This window comes from Tachyglossus aculeatus, unplaced genomic scaffold, assembly GCF_015852505.1.
Source record: "Tachyglossus aculeatus isolate mTacAcu1 unplaced genomic scaffold, mTacAcu1.pri scaffold_135_arrow_ctg1, whole genome shotgun sequence".
Classification (NCBI taxonomy): domain Eukaryota; kingdom Metazoa; phylum Chordata; class Mammalia; order Monotremata; family Tachyglossidae; genus Tachyglossus; species Tachyglossus aculeatus.
The window spans coordinates 42,157-67,099 of NW_024044862.1; the positions used below are offsets into that span (position 1 = coordinate 42,157).

The 24,943-nt window shown below is 48.1% G+C and overlaps 1 pseudogene; it reads left to right on the top strand.

Annotated features, from left to right (window-relative positions):
• Positions 1–24,943, top strand: part of LOC119922981 — a 41,334-nt pseudogene that overhangs the window by 14,705 nt on the left and 1,686 nt on the right.

Here is a 24,943-nt window from a genome sequence, read left to right on the forward strand (position 1 = left end):
TGAGCGCTTACTGTGTGCAGAGCACTGTACTAAGCGCTTGAGCAGAGCAGAGGGAGGGAGTCGAGGTGACGGAGAGGGGAGGAGGAGCAGAGGGAAAAGGGGGCTCCATTCAGGAAGACCTCTTGGAAGGAGTGAGCGCTCAGTAGGGCTTTGAAGGGAGGAAGAGAGCCAGTTTGGCGGGATGTGTGGAGGGAGGGAATTCCGGGCCAGGGGGAGGACGTGGGCCGGGGATCGACGGTGGGACAGACGAGGACGCGGCCCGGCGAGGAGGTTAGTGGCGGAGGTATTTCTCCCCCTCCTAGCTCTCCTCCCGACTTTCTTACTACAACCCAGTCCACCCTCTTCATTCATTCCTTCCATCGTATTTATTGAGCACTTCCCGTGTGCAGAGCACTGGACGAAGCGCTTGGGGCGTACAAGTTGGCAACATATATTCATTCATCCATTCAATCGTACTTATTGAGCGCTTCCCATGTGCAGAGCACTAGACGAAGCGCTTGGGACGTACAAGTCGGTAACATATATTAATTCATTCAATCATATCTATTGAGCGCTTTCCGTGTGCAGAGCACTGGACGAAGCACTTGGGATGTACAGGTTGGCAACATATATTCATTCACTCATTCAATCATATTTATTCAGCGCTTCCCGTGTGCAGAGCACTGTACGAAGTGCTTGGGACGTACAAGTTGGCAACATATATTCATTCATTCATTCAATCATATTTATTGACCGCTTACTGAAAGCGCAAGTGAAATATAGAGACAGTCCCTAACTGACAACGGGCTCGTGGTCTAGAAGGGGGAGACGGACACCAAAACCAAACAAATAGACAGGTGTCAATACCATCAGAATAAATTGAATTATAGCTATAAGCACATCATTAGTCAAAATAAATGGAATAGTAAATATGTACAAGTAAAATAAATAGAGCAATAAATCTGTACAGATTCATTCATTTGTTCAATCGTATTTATTGAGCACTTCCTGTATGCAGAGTACTGTACTAAGCGCTTGGGAAGTCCAAATTGGCAACATACAGAGACGGTCCCGAACCAACGATGGGCTCGCAGTCTAGACAGCTGATTATTCCTAGATCCGTCTGTCGGTCCTTCTCTAGGTTATCTTCACCTGCTTTTCCTTCATCTGCATAGAATTATTATTAACAAAAATAATAATAATAATAATGGCATTTATTAAGTGCTTACTATGTGCAAAGCTGGGGAAGTTACAAGGTGATCAGGTTGTCCCACGGGGGGCTCACAGTCTTCACCCCCATTTTACAGATGAGGGAACTGAGGCCCAGAGAAGTTGAGTGACTTGCCCAAAGTCACCCAGCTGACAATTGGCGGAGCCGGAATTTGAACCCATGACCTCGAACTCTAAAGCCCGGGCTCTTTCCAATGAGCCACGCTGTGGCTTTTGAAAAATATGTCAATATCCTTCCCTTCTCCTTCCTCCCATTCCCCACAGCCCAGGACAACGTTCCTCTTCACATCTAGGAGGGCACTACACTCCCGACCTTCAGAGTTTTATTAAAATCCCGTCTCCTTCAAGAAGCTGTCCCAAAGCCCTCATTTTTCCCGCTCCCTCTTCTTTTCTGGATCTATACCTTTTTGAAAGGGTGGGGAATCCCTTGTTGGGTTATCTGGGAAATTGGGAAGTGGCACTGGATTCACGGACAGTGGTTTTCCTTCTTTCTCCCACAGGTCTCCCTGCTCCTCGGGGCAATCTCTGCTTGGGTTATCTGGGAAATCGGGAAGTGGCACTGGATTCACAGACAGTGGTTTTCCTTCTTTCTTCCTCAGGTATCCCTGCTCCTCAGGGCAATCTCTGGTGATGTTATCTGGGAAACCGTGAAGTGGCACTGGATTCATGGACTGTGGTTTTCCTTCTTTCTCCCCCAGGTCTCCCTGCTCTTCGGGGCAATCTCTGGTGATATTATCTGTGAAATCGGGATGTGGCACTGGATTCACGGACAGTGGTTTACCTTCTTTCTCCCTCAGGTCTCCCTGCTCCTCAGGGCAATCTCTGGTTGGGTTATCTGGGAAATTGGGAAGTGGCACTGGATTCACGGACCGTGGTTTTCCTTCTTTCTCCCACAGGTCTCCCTGCTCCTCGGGGCAATCTCTGGTTGGGTTATCTGGGAAATCGGGAAGTGGCACTGGATTCACGGACAGTGGTTTTCCTTCTTTCTCCCTCAGGTCTCCCTGCTCCTCACGGCAATCTCTGGTGATGTTATCTGGGAAATTGGGAAGTGGCACTGGATTCGCGGACAGTGGTTTTCCTTTTCCCACAGGTCATCATCTCCCAGAGAGGAGCCCGGGAAATCAAGCAACGGCCCCCGCGCCTCGGAAAACCAGTGCTTGGGTGAGATGCGGTTCCCTCTCCCCTTCTTGAGGTCCTGTTTCTCATTGTCATATTTATTGAGCACTTCCTGGGTGCAGAGCACTGTACTAAGCGCTTGAAAAGTACAAGTTCTCTCTCGTACATATTTGCATATTCTATTTTATTTTTTAATATATGTTTTGTTGTCTGTCTCCCCCTTCTAATAATAATAATAATAATGATGATGGCATTTATTAAGTGCTTACTATGTGCAGAGCAGCGATTGGGAGGTTACAAGCTGATCCGGCCGGCCCACGGGGGCGCTCACAGTCCTCATCCCCATTTTCCAGATGAGGGAACTGAGGCCCAGAGAATAAGAATAATAATAATGGCATTCATTAAGCACTTACTATGTGCAAAGCACTGCGCTAAGCGCTGGGGAGGCTACAGAGTGATCCGGTTGTACCACGTGGGGCTCACAGTCTTCATCCCATTTGACAGATGAGGTCACTGAGGCCCCGAGAATAATAATAATAATAATAATAATAATAATAATAATAATAATAATAGCATTTATGAAGCGCTTACTATGTGCAAAGCACTGCTCTAAGCTGTGGGGAGGTTACAAGGTGATCCGGTTGTCCCACGTGGGGCTCACAGTCTTCATCCCATTTGACAGATGAGGGAACTGAGGCCCAGAGAATAATAATAATAATGGCATTTATTAAGCGCTTACTCTGTGCAAAGCACTGCTCTAAGCGATCGGGAGGTTACAAGGTGATCCGGTCATCCCACGGGGGGCTCCCAGTCTTCATCCCCATTTTCCAGATGAGGGAACTGAGGCCCAGAGGAGTGAAGTGACTTGCCCAAAGTCACCCAGCCGACAATTGGCAGAGCCGGGATTTGAACCCACGACCTCCGACTCCTAAGCCCGGGCTCTTTCCACTGAGCCACGCTCGCTGCTTCTCTAGTCCGCTGTGTTCATTCATTGATTCAGTCGTATTTATTGAGCACTTCCTGTGTGCAGAGCACTGTACTAAGCGCTTGGGAAGTCCAAGTTAGCAACATACAGAGACAGTCCCTACCCAACAGCGGGCTCACAGTCTAGGAGGGGGAGACCTTGGGCAGGTTACTTCTTTCTCCGTGCCTCAGTTATCTCATCTGTAAATTGGGAATTCAGTTCTCCTTCCCCCCGGTTTAGACCATGGGACGAGGATTCTCCGTGCCTCAGTTATCTCATCTGTAAATTGGGGATTCAGTTCTCCCCCCTCCGGTTTAGACCGTGGGACGAGGATTCTCCATGCCTCGGTTATCTCATCTGTAAATTGGGGATTCAGTTCTCCTCCCTCCGGTTTAGACCGTGGGACGAGGATTCTCCGTGCCTCGGTTATCTCATCTGTAAATTGGGGATTCAGTTCTCCCCCCTCTGGTTTAGACCGTGGGACGAGGATTCTCCATGCCTCGGTTATCTCATCTGTAAATTGGGGATTCAGTATTCCCCCCTCTGGTTTAGACCGTGGGACAAGGATTCTCCATGCCTCGGTTATCTCATCTGTAAATTGGGGATTCAGTTCTCCTCCCTCCGGTTTAGACCATGGGACAAGGATTGCGTCCAACCTGGTAAACTTGTATCCATCCTTGCTCTTATTTCAGTGCTTAACATGTAGTAAGTGCTTACCCACGTGGGACAACCTGATTAGCGCTTAACACATAGTAAGTGGGACCACCTGATCACCCTGTAACCTCCCCAGCGCTTAGAACAGTGCTTGGCATGTAGTAAGCGCTTAACAAATGCCATAATAATAATAATTATTATTATTATTATTATTACCTCATCTGTAAATCTGGGGATGAAGACTGTGAGAACCCGGGGGATATCCTGATCACCCTGGAACCTCCCCCGCGCTTAGAACAGTGCTTGGCACATAGTAAGCGCTTATCAGATGCCATCATTATTATTATTATTACCTCATCTGTAAAATGGGGATGAAGACTGTGAGCCCCCCGGGGGACAACCTGATCGCCTTGTAACCTGCCCAGCGCTTAGAACAGTGCTTGGCCCATAGTAAGCACTTAAAAATGCCATTATTATTATTATTATTATTATTACCTCATCTGTAAAATGGGGATGAAGATTGTGAGCCCCCCGGGGGACAACCGGATCACCTTGTAACCTCCCCAGTGCTTAGAACAGTGCTTGGCACATAGTAAGCGCTTAACAAATACCATCACCATCATCACTATTATTACAGCAGCGTGGCTCAGTGGAAAGAGCCCGGGCTTTGGAGTCAGAGGTCAGGGTTTCGAATCCTGGTTCCGCCACATGTCTGCTGTGTGACTTTGGGCAAGTCACTTCGCTTCTCTGAGCCACAGTGACTTCATCTGTCAAATGGGGATGAAGACTGTGAGCCCACCGTGGAACCACCTGATCACCTTGTAACCTCCCCGGCGCTTAGAACAGTGCTTTGCACATAGTAAGCACTTAATAAATGCCATCATTATTATTATTAAAATGGGAATGAAGACTGTGAGCCCCCCGTGGGCCAACCTGATCACCTTGTAACCTCCCCAGCGCTTAGAACAGTGCTTGGCACATAGTAAGCGCTTAACAAATACCATCATTATCATTATTATTAACAAAATGCCATAACAACTGAAAAAAAATTATCCCCTAGGAAACCGACACAGTCTCCCTGCCTGGAAGAAACACCATTTCATTCATTCATTCATTCATTCAATTTATTTATTTATTCATTCATTCATTCAATCAATCGTATTTATTGAGCGCTTCCTGTGTGCAGAGCACTGTACTAAGCACTTGGGAAGTGCAAGTTGGCAACCTAGAGGGATGGTCCCTACCCAACAGCGGGCTCACAGGCAAGGAGGGGGAGACAGACAACAAAATAAAACAGATTAACAAAATAAAATAAATAGAGTAGTAAATATGCTGCTGTAGCTTCTCAATCTTTGTTTTTCTCTTCTGCTGCACCTTCCAACCCTTCCACCCTTCTCTCCCATCTCCTTTCCACAATGTGGCCCCTGGGAGTAGCATTATTCCCTCTCAGGGCCTCTGGGAATACCTGCAGCCAGGTATCTCCTCCGAAGGCCCGAGCGATGGACGGGTTCTCGGAGCGATGGAGGGGTGCTCAGAGCGGTGGATGGGTTCTCGGAGCGGTGGATGGGTTCTCGGAGCGATGGACGGGTGCTCGGAGCGATGGACGGGTTCTTGGAGCAGTGGTCGGGTTCTCGGAGCGATGGACGGGTGCTCGGAGCGATGGCCGGGAGCGATGTGAACTGACCGGGAACCTCATGGCATTTCAGGGGTCAGTGACATTCGAGGACGTGGCCAGGACCTTCACCCGCAAAGAGTGGTGGCTTCTGGACCTCGCCCACCGCAACCTCTGTCGGGACGCAATACTGGAAAACTATCAGAACCTCACCTCGCTGGGCAAGCACTCGGGCTCTTTGGGTCGGAATCTGGGTTTTACCAGGGATTTCTTTCTCCTGTCGTCACTGCCCGTCTCTCTCACCTCCCTCGTTCAACTCACGGATTCAGTTTGGCCCTAAATCCTTTCAGTTTTAATACTACTACTAATAATAATGATGGTATTTGTGAAGCACTTACTAGGTGCCAAGCACCGTTCTAAGCGCTGGGGGGGATATGAGGTGATCAGGTCATCCCATGTATTCAGTTTGGCTGTAAATCCTTTCAGTTTTAATAATAATAATGATAATAATAATAATAATAATAATAATAATCATAGTATTTGTGAAGCGCTTACTAGGTGCCAAGCACCATTCTAAGCGCTGGGGGGGATACAAGTTGATCAGGTCGTCCCATGTATTCAGTTTGGCACTAAATCCTTTCAGTTTTAATAAAATAATAATAATAATAATAATAATAGTATTTGTGAAGCGCTTACTAGGTGCCAAGCACCGTTCTTAGCGCTGGGGGGATACAAGGTGATCAGGTCATCCTACGTATTCAGTTTGGCCCTAAATCCTTTCAGTTTTAATAATGATAATAATAATAATAATTATTATTATGGTATTTGTAAAGCACTTACTAGGTGCCAAGCACTGTTCTAAGCGCTGGGGGGGTTACAAGGTGATCAGGTCATCCCATATATACAGTTTGGCCCTAAATCCTTTGTTTTAATAATAAAAATAATAATAATAATAATGGTATTTGTGAAGTGCTTACTAGGTGCCAAGCACTGTTCTAAGTGCTGGGGGGGATACAAGGTGATCAGGTTGTCCCACATATTCAGTTTGGCCCTAAATCCTTTCAGTTTTAATAATAATGATAATAATAATAATAACGGTATTTGTGAAGCGCTTACTAGGTGTCAAGCACTGTTCTAAGTGCTGGGGGGGATACAAGGTGATCAGGTCGTCCCACGTATTCAGTTTGGCACTTAATCCTTTCAGTTTTAATAAAATAATAATAATAATAATAATAATAGTAATAATAATATTTGTGAAGCGCTTACTAGGTGCCAAACACTGTTCTTAGCGCTGGGGGGATACAAGGTGATCAGGTCGTCCTATTGGGGGCTCCCAGTCTTCATCCCCATTTTCCAGATGAGGGAACTGAGGCCCAGAGAAGTGAAGTGACTTGCCCAAAGTCACACAGGTAACAAGCAGCAGAGCTGGGATCCGTCACTGAAATCCAACTTTTTCTGTCGCCATCCAAACTGCTACTATGTTGATAATACTAATAATAATGATGGCATTTATTAAGCGCTTACTAGGTGCAAAGCACTGTTCTAAGTGCTGGGGGGGATACACGGTGATCAGGTCGTCCCATGGGGGGCTCCCAGTCTTCATCCCCATTTTCCAGATGAGGGAACTGAGGCCCAGAAAAGCAAAGTGACTCGCCCAAAGTCCCACAGCTGACAAGCGGTGAGCCCGCTGTTGGGTAGAGACCGTCTCTATATGTTGCCAACTTGTACTTCCCAAGCGCTTAGTACAGTGCTCTGAACACAGTAAGCACTCAATAAATATGATTGAATGAATGAATGAAGTGGCGGAGCCGGGATCCGTCACTGAAATCCAGTCTTTTTTTGTCGCCATCCAAACTGCTACTATGTTGATAATAATAATAATAATAATAATAATGGCATTTATTAAGCACTTACTAGGTGCAAAACACTATTCTAAACGCTGGGGAGATTACAAGGTGATCAGGTGGTCCCATGGGGGGCTCACAGTCTTAATCCCCATTTTACAGATGAGGTAACCAAGGCCCAGAGAAGTGAAGTGACTTGCCTAAAGTCACACAGCTGACAAGTGGCGGAGCCAGGATCCGTCACTGAAATCCAACCTTTTTTGGGGCCATCCAAACTGCTACTATGTTGATAATAATAATAATGATGGCATTTGTTAAGCGCTTACTATGTGCAAAGCACTGTTCTAAGCACTGGGGAGGTTACAAGGTGATCAGGTGGTCCCACGGGGGGCTCACAGTCTTAATCCCCATTTTACAGATGAGGGAACTGAGGCCCAGAGAATAATAATAATAATAATAATAATAATGGCATTTATTAAGCGCTTACTAGGTGCAAAGCAATGTTCTAAGCGCTGGGGAGGTTACAAGGTGATCAGATGGGCCCATGGGGGGCCCACAGTCTTAATCCCCATTTTACAGATGAGGAAACTGAGGCCCAGAGAAGTGAAGTGACTTGCCCCAAGTCACCAAGCTGGCAATTGGCGGAGCCGGGATTTGAACCCATGGCCTCTGACTCCAAACACGTGTTCAGACAAAACACCTGAGGCACAGAGAAGTGAAGTGTCTTGCCTGAGGTCACACAGCTGACAATTGGTGGAGCCAGGATTTGAACCCGTGATCTCTGACTCTAAAGCCTCGGCTCTTTCCACTGAGCCACACTGCTTCTCTAAGCAGCGTGATCCAAGCACTTAGCCTATTCATTCATTCAATCGTATTTATTGAGCGCTCACTGTGTACAGAGCACTGTACTAAGCACTTGGGAAGGACAAGTAGCCTAGTCTCTCTTTGACTAATTCATCACTCTCCTTTTTCATTAATTTATTCATTCATTCATTCATTCAGTGAATTGAATGAATGAATGAATGAATTCAATCGTATTTATTGAATAAGCGCTCACTGTGTGCAGAGCAGTGTACTAAGCACTTGGCAAGGACAAGTAATCTAATCTCGCTTTGACTAACTCATCAGTCTCCTTGTTCATTCATTTATTCATTCATTCATTCATTCATATTTATTGAGCGCTCACTGTGTGCAGAGCACTGTACTAAGCCCTTGCGAAGGACAAGTAGCCTAGTCTCACTTTGAGTAATTCATCAGTCTCCTTGTTCATTCATTCATTCATTCATTCATTCATTCAATTGTATTTATTGAGCTCTCACTGTGTGCAGAGCACTGTACTAAGCGCTTGGGAAGGACAAGTTGGCAACATCTAGAGATGGTCCCTACCCAACAGTGGGCTCACAGTCTAGAAGGGGGAGACAGAGAACATAACAAAACATATTAACAAAACAAAAGAAGTAGAATAAATATGTACAAATAAAATAAATAAGTAGAGTAATAAATATGTACGAACATATATACGTATATACAGGTGCTGTGGGGAGCATATAGTAAGCGCTTAATAAATGCCATCATTATCATTCATTGTCTTGGTTTCACAAGCCCATAACGTGGCATTGTCCAACAGTGCCAACGCTTTGAACGGTGCCAGCACGTAGAACAGTGCTGTGCACATAGTAAGCGCTTAACAAATGCCATTATTATTATTATTATTATTATCATTATCATTATCTCCCTCATTCAACCCACACAGTCCGTGTCCCCAAGTCCTGTGGGTTCTACTTCACGACACTGTCAAAATCCACCATTTCCCCGACATTCAAAGCACTACCCTATGGGCTTTCTCTCTTTTTTTTAACATGGTATTTGCTAAGCACTTACTATGTGTCAGAGTTCTCCGCGCTGTGATAGATACACGTTAACCAGTTTGGACAAAGTCCCTGTCCCACATGGGACTCCCAGTCTAATAAGGAGGGAGAAAAAGTATTCTCATTTTACAGCTGAGGAAATTGAAGCGCAGAGAAGTAAAGCTGCCTGCCCAAGGTCACACTGCAAGCAATTAATAACAATAATAATAAATAATGATGGCATTTATTAAGCGCTTACTATGTGCAAAGCACTGTTCTAAGCACTGGGGAGGTTCCAAGGAGATCCAGTCGTCTCACGGAGGGCTCCCAGTCTTCATCCCCATTTTCCAGATGAGGTCACTGAGGCCTGGAGAAGTGATGGTGAGCCCACTGTTGGGTAGGGACCGTCTCTATATGTTGCCAACTTGTACTTCCCAAGTGCTTAATACAGTGCTCTGCACACAGTAAGCGCTCAATAAATACGATTGATTGATTGATTGAAGTGACTTGCCCAAAGTCACCCAGCTGACAAGCAGCGGAGCCGAGATTCAAACCCGTGACCCCTGACTCCAAAGCCCGGGCTCTTTCTGCTGAGCCACGCTCCTTCTCTAATGATAATAATAATAAATAATGTTGGCATTTATTAAGCACTTACTATGTGGAAAGCACTGTTCTAAGCGCCAGGGAGGTTCCAAGAAGATCCAGTGGTCCCACAGGGGGCTCCCAGTCTTCATCTCCATTTTCCAGATGAAGTCACTGAGGCCTGGAGAAGTGAAGTGACTCACCCAAAGTCACCCAGCTGACAAGCGGCGGAGCCAGAATTTGAACCCGTGACCTCTGACTCCAAAGCCCAGGCTCTTTCCGTTGAGCCACGCTGCTTCTGTAATAATAATAGATAATGATGGCATTTATTAAGTGCTTACTATGTGCAAAGCGCTGTTCTAAGCGCCGGGGAGGTTCCAGGGAGATCCGGTGGTCCCATGGGGGGCTCTCAGTCTTCATCCCCATTTTCCAGATGAGGTCAGTGAGGCCCGGAGAAGTGAAGTGACTCGCCCAAAGTCACCCAGTTGACAAGTGGCAGAGCCGGGATTCGAACCCGTGACCTCTGACTCCAAAGCCCGGGCTCTTTCTGCTGAGCCATGCTGCTTCTCTAATAATAATAATAAATAATGGTGGCATTTATTAAGCGCTTACTATGTGAAAAGCACTGGTCTAAGCACCGGGGAGGTTCCAAGAAGATCCGGTGGTCCCACGGGGGGCTCCCAGTCTTCATCCCCATTTTCCAGATGAAGTCACTGAGGCCCAGAGAAGTGAAGTGACTCACCCAAAGTCACCCAGCTGACAAGCGCTGGAGTCAGGATTTGAACCCGTGACCTCTGACTCCAAAGCCCGGGCTCTTTCCGCTGAGCCACGCTGCTTCTTGGCAGAGCTGGGATCAGAACCCGGGTCCCAGGCCTCTACTCTTTCCATCATCAATCGTATTTATTGAGCGCTTACTGTGTGCAGAGCACTGTACTAAGCACTTGGGAAGTACAAGTTGGCAACATATAGAGACAATCCCTACCCAATAGTGGGCTCACAGTCTAAAAGAGTGGGCTCACAGTCTAAAAGGCTACAGTAAGCAGTCAGTAAATACGATCGAATGAATGAATGAATTAAACTCAGTAAGTGCTCGATAAATACGATCGAATGAATGAATTAAACACATACAGTAAGTGCTCAATAAATACGATGGAATTTATTCGCAATACTCCTCTCTCATATTCCACCCCAATATTCAATCCATCATTAAATCATGTCAGTCGCACCTTCACAACATCACTAAAATATGCTCTGTCCTCTCCATCTAAACGTCTTCTACAAACAACCTGAATTACTGTATCAGCCTCCTTGCTGACCTCTCTTCCTTCTGTATCTCCCCACTCCTGTCCATATATCACTATGTTGCCCCGATCATTTTTATACAAAGACCTTCAGGTCATATTTCCCCACTCCTCAAGAAACTCCAGGGGTTACCCATTCACCTCCATATCGATCAAAAAGTCCTCACCACTGGCTTTAAAGCACTCAATCACCTTGTCCCCACCTACGCTACTCTCCCACTACAACCCAGCCCCAACACCTAGCTCCTATAATGTTAACCTTTTCATTATATCTCGATCTCATCTACCTTGCCACCAACCCCTTGCCCATGTCCTCCCTCTGGCCTGAAATTCCCTCTCTCCCTCAGATCCAACAATTACTCTCTCCCCTTCAAAGCACTGTTGAAGGCACATCTCCTCTAAGAGGTCTTCCCTGACTAAGCCCGCCTTTCTTCTTCTCCTATCCCCTTCTGCATTGCCCTGACTTGCTCCCTTTATTCATCCCTCCTCCCAGCCCCAGAGCATTTATTTACATATCTATAATATATTTATTCCTATTAGTGCCTCTCTCCCACTCTAGACTGTAAGATTGTTGTGTGCAAGGAAAATGTGGATTAATGGTTAAATTGCATTCCCCATGCACCTAGTATGGTGCTTTACACAGGGTAAGTGCTCAATAAATACTACTGACTAACTGACTGGGGGAAAGAGAACTGAGGGGTGGAGAGCAGAGAGCTGAGGGGTAGTGCTGCAGAGATCATAGACCTGAGGGGCACATTTATTTATTTATTTATTTATTTATTTATTTATTTATATTTATTGATTGATTGATTGATTGATTGATTGCTTCTGGTGTGCAGAGCACTGTACTAAGTGCTTGGGATAGTACAATGTAACAATAAAAAGACACATTCCCTGCCCACAACAAGCTTATAGTCTAGAAGGGGCGACAGACATTAGTAGAAATAAATAAATTACAGATACAGACATAAGTGCTGAGGGGCTGGGGGGGAATGAATAAAGGGAGCAAGTCAGGGTGAAGCAGAAGGGAGTGGGGGAAGAGGAAAGGAGGGCTTAGTCAGGGAAGGCCTCTTCGAGGAGATAGAATGACCTACATCCATATCACACTGTAAGAACCGTGTGATAACCAATTGCACCACTTCAGCTCTAGGAACCACCAAAATGAGCATGGAAACTGGTTCATCACCCTCACTCAATGTCCTGAGCTGAACACCCTAGAGCCAATCAGAAGCGGGCATGGGGTCCTCGGGAGCAGGCAGGAAAGGATGCTAAATTCAGCAATCATGTCATTCTAGAAGGGACAAGGAACCCCTCAAATTCATTCATTCATTCATTCACTCATTCAGTTGTATTTACTGAGCGCTTACTGTGTGCAGATCACTGTACTAAGCACTTGGGAAATACAAGCTGGCAACATATAGATACGGTCCCTACCCAACAGTGGGCTCACAGTCTAGAAAGGGTACAAATATAATATTAGTAATAAAAATAATAATAATAATAATAGTAATATTAATAATGACATTGATTAAGCGCTTACTATGTGCAGGATACAAGGTGATCCGGTTGTCCCACGTGGGGCTCACAGTCTTAATTTCGATTTTACAGAATAAGGAACTGAAGCAGAGAGAAGTTAAGTGACTTGCACAAAGTCACACAGCTGACAAATGGCAGAGTCAGGATGTGAACCCATGACCTCTGACTCCATAGCCCGTGCTCTTTCCACTGACCCACACTGCTCATCTGTCATCTGATCTATCTGATCTGCCTCTGAACAAGACTGCCCCTCAAAAAGACCTGCACAAAGAGAAACAAATCAGCAATCACCCTAGAGGAATTGTATCCAACATCCTGCCACCCACCCACTTTCCCGCCTGTCAATGTGTTGTCACACCTGATGAGGCAGGGGCCCGGATGTCCCACTGTCCACCTTTTCAGGTGGAACCGAGGGCCTTGGGGCCCTTCCGATGCTCCACGTTGCTTCGAGTTTAGCTGGGGCCCAGGGCCACCCTACTTTCTGGCCTAATCCTTGGGCAGTGGTAAGGGACTGGAAAGGGGACATGCTGTCTTCCTCAAAGGATTCTTCGCTAGTATTCTGTGGTCTGTTCCATCCTCCCTCACTCCTCAAGATCCCAGGGTTTTGGCTCCTGCCACCTCCTCACTGATCCCTTCTAGAAAAGGAATCAGTGAAAACTTAGTCTGACAAGGCCGGCTTTATTTATTGATTATTTGTAAAACAATTACTAGGTTTCAGGCACTGTACTAAGCGGTGGGAGAGATACAAGTTAATTAGGTTGGACATTGCCCACGTCCCACCAGGGGCTCACAATGTTAATTTCAATTTTACAGTTGTAGGAACTGGGGCCCAGAGAAGTGAAATCATTTGGCCAAGGTCACTCAGTAGACAAATGGGAGAGCTGGCATCAGAACCCACATCCTCTGTCTCCCAGGCCCATGCTTTAGACATGAGGCCATGATGCTTCCCAATGAAGAGATGGAGGCAAGGGATAAGCCTCTCTAATGTGGGAGAAAGCACCATGCCAAACCACTCAGGGATGGGGTCCCTTGCCATTATCTAGAAGGGTGATTCCTCCTCTCCCAAAAAAACGCTGCCCAGTTCCCTCATTCATTCATTCAATCGTATTTATTGAGCACTTACTGTGTGCAGAGCACTGTACTAAGCACTTGAAAGATACAATTCTGCAACAGATAGAGACAATCCCTATCCAACAGAGGGATCACAGTCTAGAATGGGGAGACATAGAAGAAAACTAAACAAGTAGACAGGCACCAATACCATCAAATTAGATAAATAGAATCTATTCTATTCTATTGTTGGCAGCCCCTGCTCCCCATGTCTCCCCACATAGAGAAGGAAGGGAAAGAACCCTTTCCTTCCTCTCCTGTTGCCATTTGGGCCCAAAATTCTAACCTCCATCCCTCCTTAAAACCTCACCCTCTCTTTTACCTCCCTGCCATGGACCAAGTTTCAGAACCCCAGAGTCCAGTAGATCCTAGAGATCCTAACAGTGATTTAGAGATCTGAGAGACAGGGAGCCGAGAGGCAGAGAGCGGAAAGCTGGGGTGCAAAAAGCAGAGAACTAGTGGACAAAAAGCAGAAATTTGGGGTAAGATAGAAAAGAGCTGGGTGTGGGCAGAGATCAGAGAGCCTAGAGTGGGCAGGGAGCTTGAGGAAGAGGAGAGAGCCCGAGGGCAGAGGGCAGGGGGTAGACTCCTGGGGGCATGGGGCAGAAAGGTTGGTGAGGCAGAGAGCAGAGTGCTGGGGGGGCAAAGAGTGCAGTGGGGGCAGAGAGTAGAAAGGTCGGGGGGCAAAGATCAGAGAGCTGGGGGGCAGAGACCTGAGGTATAGGGCCAGAGAGCTGGAGGGAAATAAGACAGGGAGGTGGCGGGTAGAGAGCTGGTGGGGCAGTGAGCTTGAGGGCTGGGAGTGGCGGGGGGTTAGAGATTTTAGTGACAGAGATCTGAGGAGTAGAGTGCTAGGGATCAAGAGAGCTGAGTGTCAGAGAGGTTGGGGGCAGAGATCAGAGAGCTGGGTGCCGGGGGGGGCAGAGCAGAAATTTGGGGGAGCAGAGGGCTGGGGCAAGGGGCAGAAAGCAAGAGCTGGGTAAGGCAGGGGGCAGACAGCTAAAAGTCAGAGAGCAGGGGGGAAAGAGCTGACAGGCAGAGAACTGGGGGGAGAGAGAGCTGTGTGGAACAGAGAGCTGGGGGGTGGGGAATAGAAAGCTCAGGGGAAAGAGATGGGAGACAGTCTGGGAATAGGGAGCAGGGAATGGGGTGAAAGCACAGAGCTGGGGGAGGGGGGAAAAAAGCAGAACACTGGGGCCAAGAGCAGTAAGCACAGGGGCAGAGAGCCAGTTGGACAGGGAGCTGGGGTAGGAAATTGAGCTGATTTGCTGAGACCTTGGGGGAGCAGGGAGTGAGGGACAAAGAGCAGAGAGATAGGGGTAAGACAGCAGATAGCTGAAGAACAGACTGCAGAGAACTGGGGGACACAGAGCAGAGAGCTTGGGGATGGAGAACTGAGAACTGGGGGTCAGGGCAGAGAGCTTATGGAAGATAGCAGAGGTCTAGAGGACAGAGAGCCTGTGGTAGAGAGACCTATGAGGCAGGCGTCTGTGAGGCAGGTCTAGGGAGCAGAGAGCAGATGGGCAAAGAGCAGGCAAGAAGAGAGCAGATTGGAAGAAAGCCGAGAGCTCGGGGGCAGAGAATTGAGGGGCAGAGAGCTGAGGGACAGAGGATTGAGGGACAGAGAGCTGAAGGGCAGAGAGCCCAGAGCTGAGGGACAGAGAGATAGTGGCAGGAAGCAAAGAGTTGTGGGACAGAGAACTGGGCGGGGCGGTCTTAAGCAGGGGGAGCAGAAAGTGGGAGGGCAGAAACTGGTAGGCCAGAAAGTTGCGGGGGGCCCAAAACTGGGGACTGGGTGCTGAGGGACAGGGAGATGAGTAGTGGAGAGCTAGGGATCCAAAGATCAGCAGGGCAGAGAGTGGGGGGCAGAGAGGAGGAGGCAGACAACAAGGGGAACAGAAAGGGGGGCAATGATTAGGGGGACAGAGGTCAGGAGGGAAGACTGCTGAGGGGCAGACAGTGGCGTAGCAGCAGAGGGACAGAGAGTAGAGGAGTAGAGGCCAAAGGGGCCGAGAGGCAGAAACCTGGGTGGATAGACAGCCAGGGAGATAGAAAGTTGGAGGGATAGAAAGCTGGGCAAACAGAAAGCTGTGTGTCAGAGAGCAGAGAGCTGGGGGCAGAAAGCAGAGAGCTGGGGGGCAAGAGATGAGAGAGTTGGGGGCAGAGAGCTGGGGGACGAAAAGCAGAGAATTGGGGTTAGGGCAAAGAGCTGGGAGATTGCACACATTACTGGGGGCAGAGAGCTGGTGGCTGAGAGTTGGTGTTAAAGAGCGGGTGGCAGAGAGTGGGTGGAAGAGAGCAGGCATCTGATGGGTAGAGAGCCTGGGTGCAAAGATCAGGGAGGGCAAAGAGAGCAGGGAGGCAGAGAAACAGGGCAAGGAGTCTAGGGGCAGAAGGGCTTAGGGCAGTGAGCAGAAGGCCAGAGAAGAAAAGGGAAGAGAACAAAAGGGCAGAGAACTGAGGAGTAGTGAAATGAAGCAATTGGAGGTGAGAGTTGAGGGGCAGAGGGGCAGAGGGAAGAGAATTGAGTGGCAGAGAGCTGAAGCGAAGACACAGAGAGCTGAGGGTCAGAGGGAATAGAGTTGAGGGACAGAAAACTGAGGGGTGGAGCACAGGGAGGTGAGCTGAGGGGCAGAAAGCAGGGAGACAGATTCAGAGAGCAGGTGGATAGAGAGCAGGGATTCAGAGAACAAGGACCAGAGATCAGAGGGGAAGAGATTCAAGGGGAAAAATTTGAGGGGCAGAGAACAGAAAGATACAGACCTTAAGGGCAGAGATCTGAGAGCTGAGGGGCTGAGAGTCAAGAGCTGTGTGTGGGGCGGAGCTGGGGGAAGGGCGGGGGCAGAGGGATAGGAAGCAGAGACTAAAGGGGCATGGAGCAGAGAACTGAGAGGCAGGGCAGGAGAGCAGGGGACAGAGAGAATGGAGTCAGGGAACTGAGGGGCAAGGACCAAGGGGAGCTGATAGCCGGTGGCAGAAAGCTGAGAGGTGCAAAGCTAGGGATCCAGAGAGCTCGGGGCAGAAAGCATAGAACTGGGGGGCAGAGAGCTGGGTTTTAGAGTCTAGGGGGGCAGAAACTCTGGAGACAGAGACAAGGGGGGAAGAGACCAGGAGGGAAAATGCCAGCGGGTAGAAAGGAGTGGGGCAGAATGCAGAATGGAAGAGTGCAGATGGGCATAGGGGCAGGGAGCCGAGAGCAAAGGGGCAGGGAGCTGAGAGCAGAATGGGGAACAGCTGATCGCAGGGTGGAAGGAAGGTAGAGAGCAGAGGTGAATGGAGCATTCATTCATTCATTCAAGTGTATTTATTGAGTACTTACTGTGTGCAGAGCACTGTACTAAGCGCTCGGAAAGTACAATTCATCTACAGAGAAAATCCGTACCCAACAACAGGCTCACAGTCTAGAAGGTGGGAGATAACAGAAAACAAAGGGGAAGAGAAAGTAGAGCTGAAGGGTAGGTGGAAGAGAGCTGAGGGTCAGCAGGGCAGAGGGGCAGAGGAGCAGAGCGTTGAGAAGCAAAGGAGTGGAAAGCAGCTGGGTAGAAAGCAGGGGGCATTCATTCATTCATTCAATAGTTTTTATTGAGTGCTTACTATGTGCAGAGCACTGTACTAAGCACTCGGAAAGTACAATTCATCTACACAGACAATCCGTACCCAACAACAGTCTCACAGTCTAGAAGGGGGGAGATAGCAGAAAGCAAAGGGGAAGAGAAAGGAGAGTTGAAGGGTAGGGGGAAGAGAGCTGAGGGTCAGCAGGGCAGAGGGGCAGAGGAGCAGAGGGTTGAGAAGCAAAGGAGCGGAAAGCAGCTGGGTAGAAAGCAGGGGGCATTCATTCGTTCATTCAATATTATTTATTGAGCGCTTACTGTGTGCAGAGCACTGTACTAAGAACTTGGAAAGTACAACGTCATCAATAATCCGTACCCAACAATAGGCTCACAGTCAAGAAGGATGGAGACAGACAGCAGAAAGCAGAGGGAAAGAGAAAGGAGAGACGAAGGATGGGGGAAGAGAGCTGAGGCGCAGAGGGTCTGAGAAGCAAAGGAGCAGAAAGCAGAGGGGTAGAAAGCAGGGGGCATTCATTCATTCATTCAATAGTATTTATTGAGAGCTTACTGTGTGCAGAGTATTGTACTGAGATGGGGGGTTTTTAAGGAGTGGGGAGATGTGCCCAGAATAATTTTTTTAAGAAAATGATCTGGGTAGAAGATTGAAGGTTGAAGGCAGGGAGGTCAGAGAGAAGGCTTGGGCAGCAGTCAGAGAAAGTACATCTACGGGAAGAAGGCACTATATTGCAATTAATTCATTCATCCAGTAGTATACATTGAATGCCTGCTGTATTCAGAGTACTATACTATATGCAGTTACTGTGGTTGTTCTCACTATGTGCTAGCCGCTGAGGAAGAGACAAAATAATCAGAATGGAAAGAGTACCTTTTTCCCACAGAACTCATAGTCAATGAAGGAGGCAGGACAAGAATTGAATTCCCCTTTTACAGGAAACAGGTCCAGAGAAGTTGGTCAAGGTCACCCAGCAGACAAGTGGCAGAACCAGGATCTGAACCAAGTTTCCTGTCTCCCAGCCCTGTGCTTGTTCCAATAGGCCACACTGTCTCCCTTGTCTCCAAGCTGTGACGTCCTCTGGAAGAAGGGGAAAAGCAAGTTGAACTGATAGATTGACACATCTGTTTTTCACTTTCTGAAGCCAGAATCAGAGCCAGAGCTGCTTTTCTACCCTGCCTGCTTGTTGGTGACCAGGGCCTACAAGATCCACCCAGGATCTGTCTCAGTAAAGAAGTCCCCAATTGGACTCTCATGATACCGGGCCTACCCTTATGATTAATTACCAAAGAACGAATGCCTCTCACCTCAGCATTTCCAAATTGAGAACCAGATTGATTTGGCCAAATTCCAAACGTCCGACTGGAAAGCTCAGTTCAACTCTTTCCGGATGCTTTGGCATGGTAGACTGTGGTTATTTGACTCTGCTTATTTTCAACAAATGTTTTCTAAAAAGCAAATGTGAGTCAATGAATGGTTGATTTGGTTAGAATAAGTAATTTGGCTCTCATTTCAATTAGGATGTTGACAATGCTTCATCGGCACACCTTGATCTCAAGCGGAAAGTCAAATCCTTAAAAGAAGAGATAGTCTTCTTGAAGAAACTTCATGACGAGGTAATGGGCTTCCTCTGTATCGGGGAATGTAAATTAAGCCTATCTTCTCAGGGAAGCCAGCAGGAACTTGATCTTTTCTACTTATTCTTCACCAGGAAATCCAGGAGCTGCAGTCCCAGATTCAGGAACAGCACATCCAAATCGATGTGGATGTGACTAAGCCCGATCACACTGCTGCCCTGCGTGATGTTCGCCAGCGGTACCAAAATGTGGCTGCAAAGAACGTCCATGAACCTGAAGAATGGTACAAATCCGAGGTGTGACTCTAGGGGAAGGTGTTCCCTGAGGGCGGTACCCTAAACCTAGTCCCTAAACCAGCTCTCTGGGGATTAAACCAAGCAGTTGGCACAGGTCACCCATCTGGAGAGGGGGTGCAGGGATTGGGGGTACGGTGCATGCATGCCTACACTCACTTCATCAAACCAGGGCTCCCTCTGGAAGTATCCGTGGCATGCACAGGAGTCACCTATTTCCTAGATGGGTTTCTCAGGACCACACTGTATGCTACGGAAGGTGACGCTGGTGACTGGAGGAGAGTGGAATAGGGAATTCATTGGTGATCCAGCTTTCCAGTTGACAGCTGACTGGTCCTCTGCCCTCTTGGGACCAAGGGGCTGCGATCCACCCTGGGGTTGAGATGTCCACTGTGAATGTTTTCTCAACAGTTTGCTGACCTCTCCGAAGCTGCTAATAGGAACAATGAAGCTCTGCGCCAGGCCAAGCAGGAATCAAATGAGTATCGCTGGTAGGTCCAGTCTCTCACTTGTGAAGTGGATGCACTGAAAGGGACCGTGAGTACACGCTGGAGGGTGTGGGTGTCGGGGATGAAATACCACAGGTCCACTGTGTTGGCTGAAGTTGGCATTGCAGGAAATTCTCCCCTTTGCTTGGTGATGGCTAACTTAACACCAACAATGGGCTTTGCTCTAATATCGTAGCCTCCTAAATTGGCATTCCACCTCTTATATGAGGACACCCAACAGACATTTTAAACTATTTAAACCATTTGACCCATGAACATGAACATGACCATTTGGCCGAGAACGACAAGCCCCAGCAGAAGAGAGAGTTTCAGAGACGGCGGCTGGAGAAAGTACGATGGCGGAAGGAAGAGAAGGCCGAGGTCAAGAGAGAAAAGGAAATGTTCCAAGATGGGGTGAAGTTTGGCGAGGTGGCCATGCAGCCCCCGGACCTGACGGCCAAGCCCAGAAAGAGCATCAGCCACGACAAGCCCGACCAGAAACAGCTCCTGCTGAAGATCCTCCTGGCCCCCGGCGGTGACCCCCGGCCGCCCCCCGTCTCCCTGGCCCTCCGGCGGATCGTGGAGGAAGAGCGAGCGTGGGTTGTGCAGGCCTAACGGCGGCTCAAGAAACTCAGACAGGGGCAGCGGCAGGTATAGCCGCCCCCGGGAGATGGAAAGAACCGCTGTGAAGCAGGAGGCAGGCCAGAGGACGGGCATGTTGGACTTCGGCCCGGCATTCCTCGGAAATTTTGGCTCCAGACCAGCAGCGGGGACCGGGAGACGGGCCTCCCCTCTCTCCCGGCTCTGGGGCTTCGGGAGCGGTTCACTCATCTTTCTTTCCCTCGGCGTCTGGGGCCTCGGAGGGCTCAGAGCGGAGGTGTTGAGGGTGGCGTCTCTGGGAATAAAAGCTCCGGGCCACTGCCCGGCTTCTTCCCACAGACATGGATGGGCGGAAGCCCGATTCCCAGAATCCCACAGGGCCCCCGGTGGCCCTGAAATGGCTACTAGGAGAGCGGCTGTCCGCCCCAGGTCGAACTTCGGTGCCAGACTACGCAGCTCGGGTGGTGGACGTGATGGGTGGGGGCAACTGAAACTCCAAACCTGAGCAATAAAACCCGTCCATGACCTGTCTCTCCGTCCCCCTGTGTCGCCGGCGGGTGGCCGAGGGGTCCAAGGGTACCGAGGGAAGGGGGCCGAGCTGGATTTCGGATCTAATTGCCTCAGAGCCACCATGGCCTGTCCCCAAGAGGCTCTCGTGAGCCTCTTATTTACTTACTTTACTTGTACATATGTATTCTATTTATTTTATTTTGTTAGTATGTTTGGTTTTGTTCTCTGTCTCCCCCTCTTAGACTGTGAGCCCACTGTTGGGTAGGGACTGTCTCTATATGTTGCCAACTTGTACTTCCCAAGCGCTTAGTACAGTGCTTTGCACACAGTAAGCGCTCAATAAATACGATTGATTGATTGATTGATGAACATATATTACCATAATCCCAAATGTGTTTCTAACCAATGTAGAAGGAATCGGCAATCAAAGCTAGTCATTAAAGCCAAGTTTGAAAGAAAAGAAGTTTAGGTTTTTAACCAAGTGTTAGGATAGCATGAAAGACCAGGTAATTCCTGAACCACACCTCTGGGCCCCGTGTCTTTGATTATTTCTGCTTGACTGACTGTCAACTTGGAACACAATGATTCATTCTTCTGTCCATGATTACTTGGAATAGACAATTGACAGGTGGCTTAAGAATGCTTCTGTAAGCGTTTGGACATACACTTTAGAGAAGCAGCGTGTCTCAGTAGAAAGAGCGTGGGCATTGGAGTCAAAGGTCATGGGTTCAAATCCCAGCTTCACCAACTGTCAGCTGTGTAAATTTGGCCAAGTCACTTAACTTCTGGTGCCTCAGTTACCTCATCTGTAAAATGGGGATTAAGACTGTGAACTCCCTTTGGGACAACCTGATCGCCTTGTAACCTCCACAGTGCTTAGAACAGTGCTTTGCACAAAGTAGGTGCTTAATAAATGGCATTATTCTTATTATCCGGCACCATGTTCATGATGAGAAACCTCTGCCTCTCCATGGACCACAGAATGGGGTCAAACTGGGTTGGGCAGCATCGCTCGGGGTACCAAGTCTTTGATGAGGTCATAGCCAAGCTCCTACTCTTCTCTTGCAGAACGAATCTCTGGAGCGCCAGATGCGTGAGATGGAGGAGAACGTTTCGGTTGAAGCTGCTAACTACCAAGACACTATTGGCCGCCTTCAGGATGAAATCCAGAACATGAAGGAAGAGATGGCTCGCCACCTGCGTGAATACCAGGACCTGCTGAATGTCAAGATGGTACTGGATATTGAGATAGCCACCTATCGCAAATTACTGGAGGGGGAGGAGAGCAGGTAAGTAGGGGAGAGGAGTGGGAACCTGGGAGGTGACCATCTATCCTTAGGGTTGCCTGGTAACAACGTGATCTGTCTTTTTACAGGATTACCCTGATAGTTCCAAGCTTTTTTTTCCTTGAACCTGAGAGGTGAGCACTGCCATTTCATTTCCAGGGCTTGGTAGCTTCCTCATGGGAAGCACAGAAGTTTCCTTCTGATCAGAAAAAGCCCTAGACACTCCTAAATGCCAAGACCTGTGTTTGGGGAAGCTGGAACTCCCTTGTAATAATGGGGGGTTGTCTCTAGTTGAAGCTGCAGTGGATTTAGGGGAAGCCCCAGCAGTGGGGGTAGGGGTGGCAGGGTGAGGGTGAGTTCATCTCTTTCATCCAAACTACAGCAACCAACCCTCCCTCAAATCTGGCAGGCAAGGTGATTATGTCTCTACTGGGTCAAACTAGAGAAATCTCATCACTCACACAGTTGCTACTAAAGCAGAGGTGGCGGTCACACCATGCATAGGGTGACTGTGGCCCACATGGTGTAGTGCATGGCCCATGGGCCTGAGAGTCAGAAGGCCATGGGTTCTGATCCCAGCTCTGCCACTTATCGGCTGTGTGACCTTGGACAAGTCACTTCTCTTCCCTGTGCCTTTATTACCTCATCTGTAACATGGGGATAGAGACTGTGGGCCCCACAAGGGACAACTCGACTTGCTTCTATCCTCCCAGTTCTTAATACATTGCCTGACACATAGTAAGCACTTAACAAATAACATGATAATAATAGAATGTGGCCCCCCTGAAATTTAGACTTTTTTCACCTAAGTAGCCGGTCACATGATTGATTAGGACAAAAGGAACTAGTCAGAATCAAGATGTACCCTGACTAAATCTACCCCACAACTCCTGAATAGTTTATACTGCTGAATACCAATGTTCTTGTTGACTTGATCATGATCATTGACTCATTGACTAGGCTCGTAACTGTTCATTTTTGTGGGCAACAAAGTTGATTAAACTTTTTTTAACTTTTTTATTACTGCCCCAAAATCCTTATTTTATGAATAGCTATTCACTTTTGTAATCAATAGTTCACACAGCCTGTGTACATGGATTGCTGATCATGAAACCAATATTGGCAACTCTTTAAACCTCCCAAGGCACTGAGATGGTGCCTGGTGAAAGAGAGAAATTCTCAACAAGAATAAACACAAGACTATTAATCCTTTGTAGAGAACTCTTGGGTGATATGCAGGGACCATTAAACTCTCATTTTGACAAATTGTTATTCTCATCTTTCAGAAATCAACATTGACTCCCACCCTCTGGTGGACACCCATCCCAAGAGAATACTCCTTACCGAGACTGTTGAAACTAGGGATGGACAGGTATGTGAATTTCTTAAATCAAGGGCCTGGAGTAGGGGGAGGAGGGGTCTGCAGAAAGAAATGAAAGACCTATGCGCCACTGTCAATATGCCCCACACCCAGCCAGGGGTGATGGGAAAGGACTCTCATGAGATCCGTTCCCAGGGCTAGCGGGGAAGGGCATACAAGCTCAGAGGGACATCATCATCAATCGTCATCAATCGTATTTATTGAGCGCTTAACTATGTGCAGAGCACTGTACTAAGCGCTTGGGAAGTACAAATTGGCAACATATAGAGACAGTCCCTACCCAACAGTGGGCTCACAGTCTAAAAGGGGGAGACAGAGAACAAAACCAAACATACTAACAAAATAAAATAAATAGGATAGATATGTACAAGTAAAATAAATAAATAAATAGAGTAATAAATATGTACAAACATATATACATATATACAGGTGCTGTGGGGAAGGGAAGGAGGTAAGATGGGGGGATGGAGGGGGGACAAGGGGGAAAGGAAGGAAGGGGCTCAGTCTGGGAAGGCCTCCTGGAGGAGGTGAGCTCTCAGCAGGGCCTTGAAGGGAGGAAGAGAGCTAGCTTGGCAGATGAGCAGAGGGAGGGCATTCCAGTCCCGGGGGATGACGTGGGCCGGGGGTCGATGGCGGGACAGGCGAGAACGAGGTACGGTGAGGAGATTAGCGGCGGAGGAGCGGAGGGTGCGGGATAGGCTGTAGAAGGAGAGAAGGGAGGTGAGGTAGGAGGGGGCGAGGTGATGGAGAGCCTTGAAGCCCAGGGTGAGGAGTTTCTGCCTGATGCGCAGATTGATTGGTAGCCACTGGAGATTTTTGAGGAGGGGAGTAATATGCCCAGAGCATTTATGGACAAAGATCAATCAATCAATCAATCAATCGTATTTATTGAGCGCTTACTATGTGCAGAGCACGGTACTAAGCGCTTGGGAAGTACAAATTGGCAACACATAGAGACAGTCCCTACCCAACAGTGGGCTCACAGTCTAAAAGGGGGAGACAGAGAACAGAACCAAACATACCAACAAAATAAAATAAATAGGATAGAAATGTACAAGTAAAATAAATAAATAAATAAATAAATAAATAGAGTAATAAATATGTACAACCATATATACATATATACAGGTGCTGTGGGGAAGGGAAGGAGGTAAGGTGGGGGGATGGAGAGGGGGACGAGGGGGAGAGGAAGGAAGGGGCTCAGTCTGGGAAGGCCTCCTGGAGGAGGTGAGCTCTCAGCAGGGCCTTGAAGGGAAGATAATCCGGGCAGCAGCATGAAGTATGGATTGAAGTGGAGAGAGATATGAGGATGGGAGATCAGAGAGAAGGCTGGTGCAGTAGTCCAGTCGGGATAGGATGAGAGCTTGAATGAGCAGGGTAGCGGTATGGATGGAGAGGAAAGGGCGGATCTTGGCAATGTTGTGGAGCTGAGACCGGCAGGTTTTGGTGACGGCTTGGATGTGAGGGGT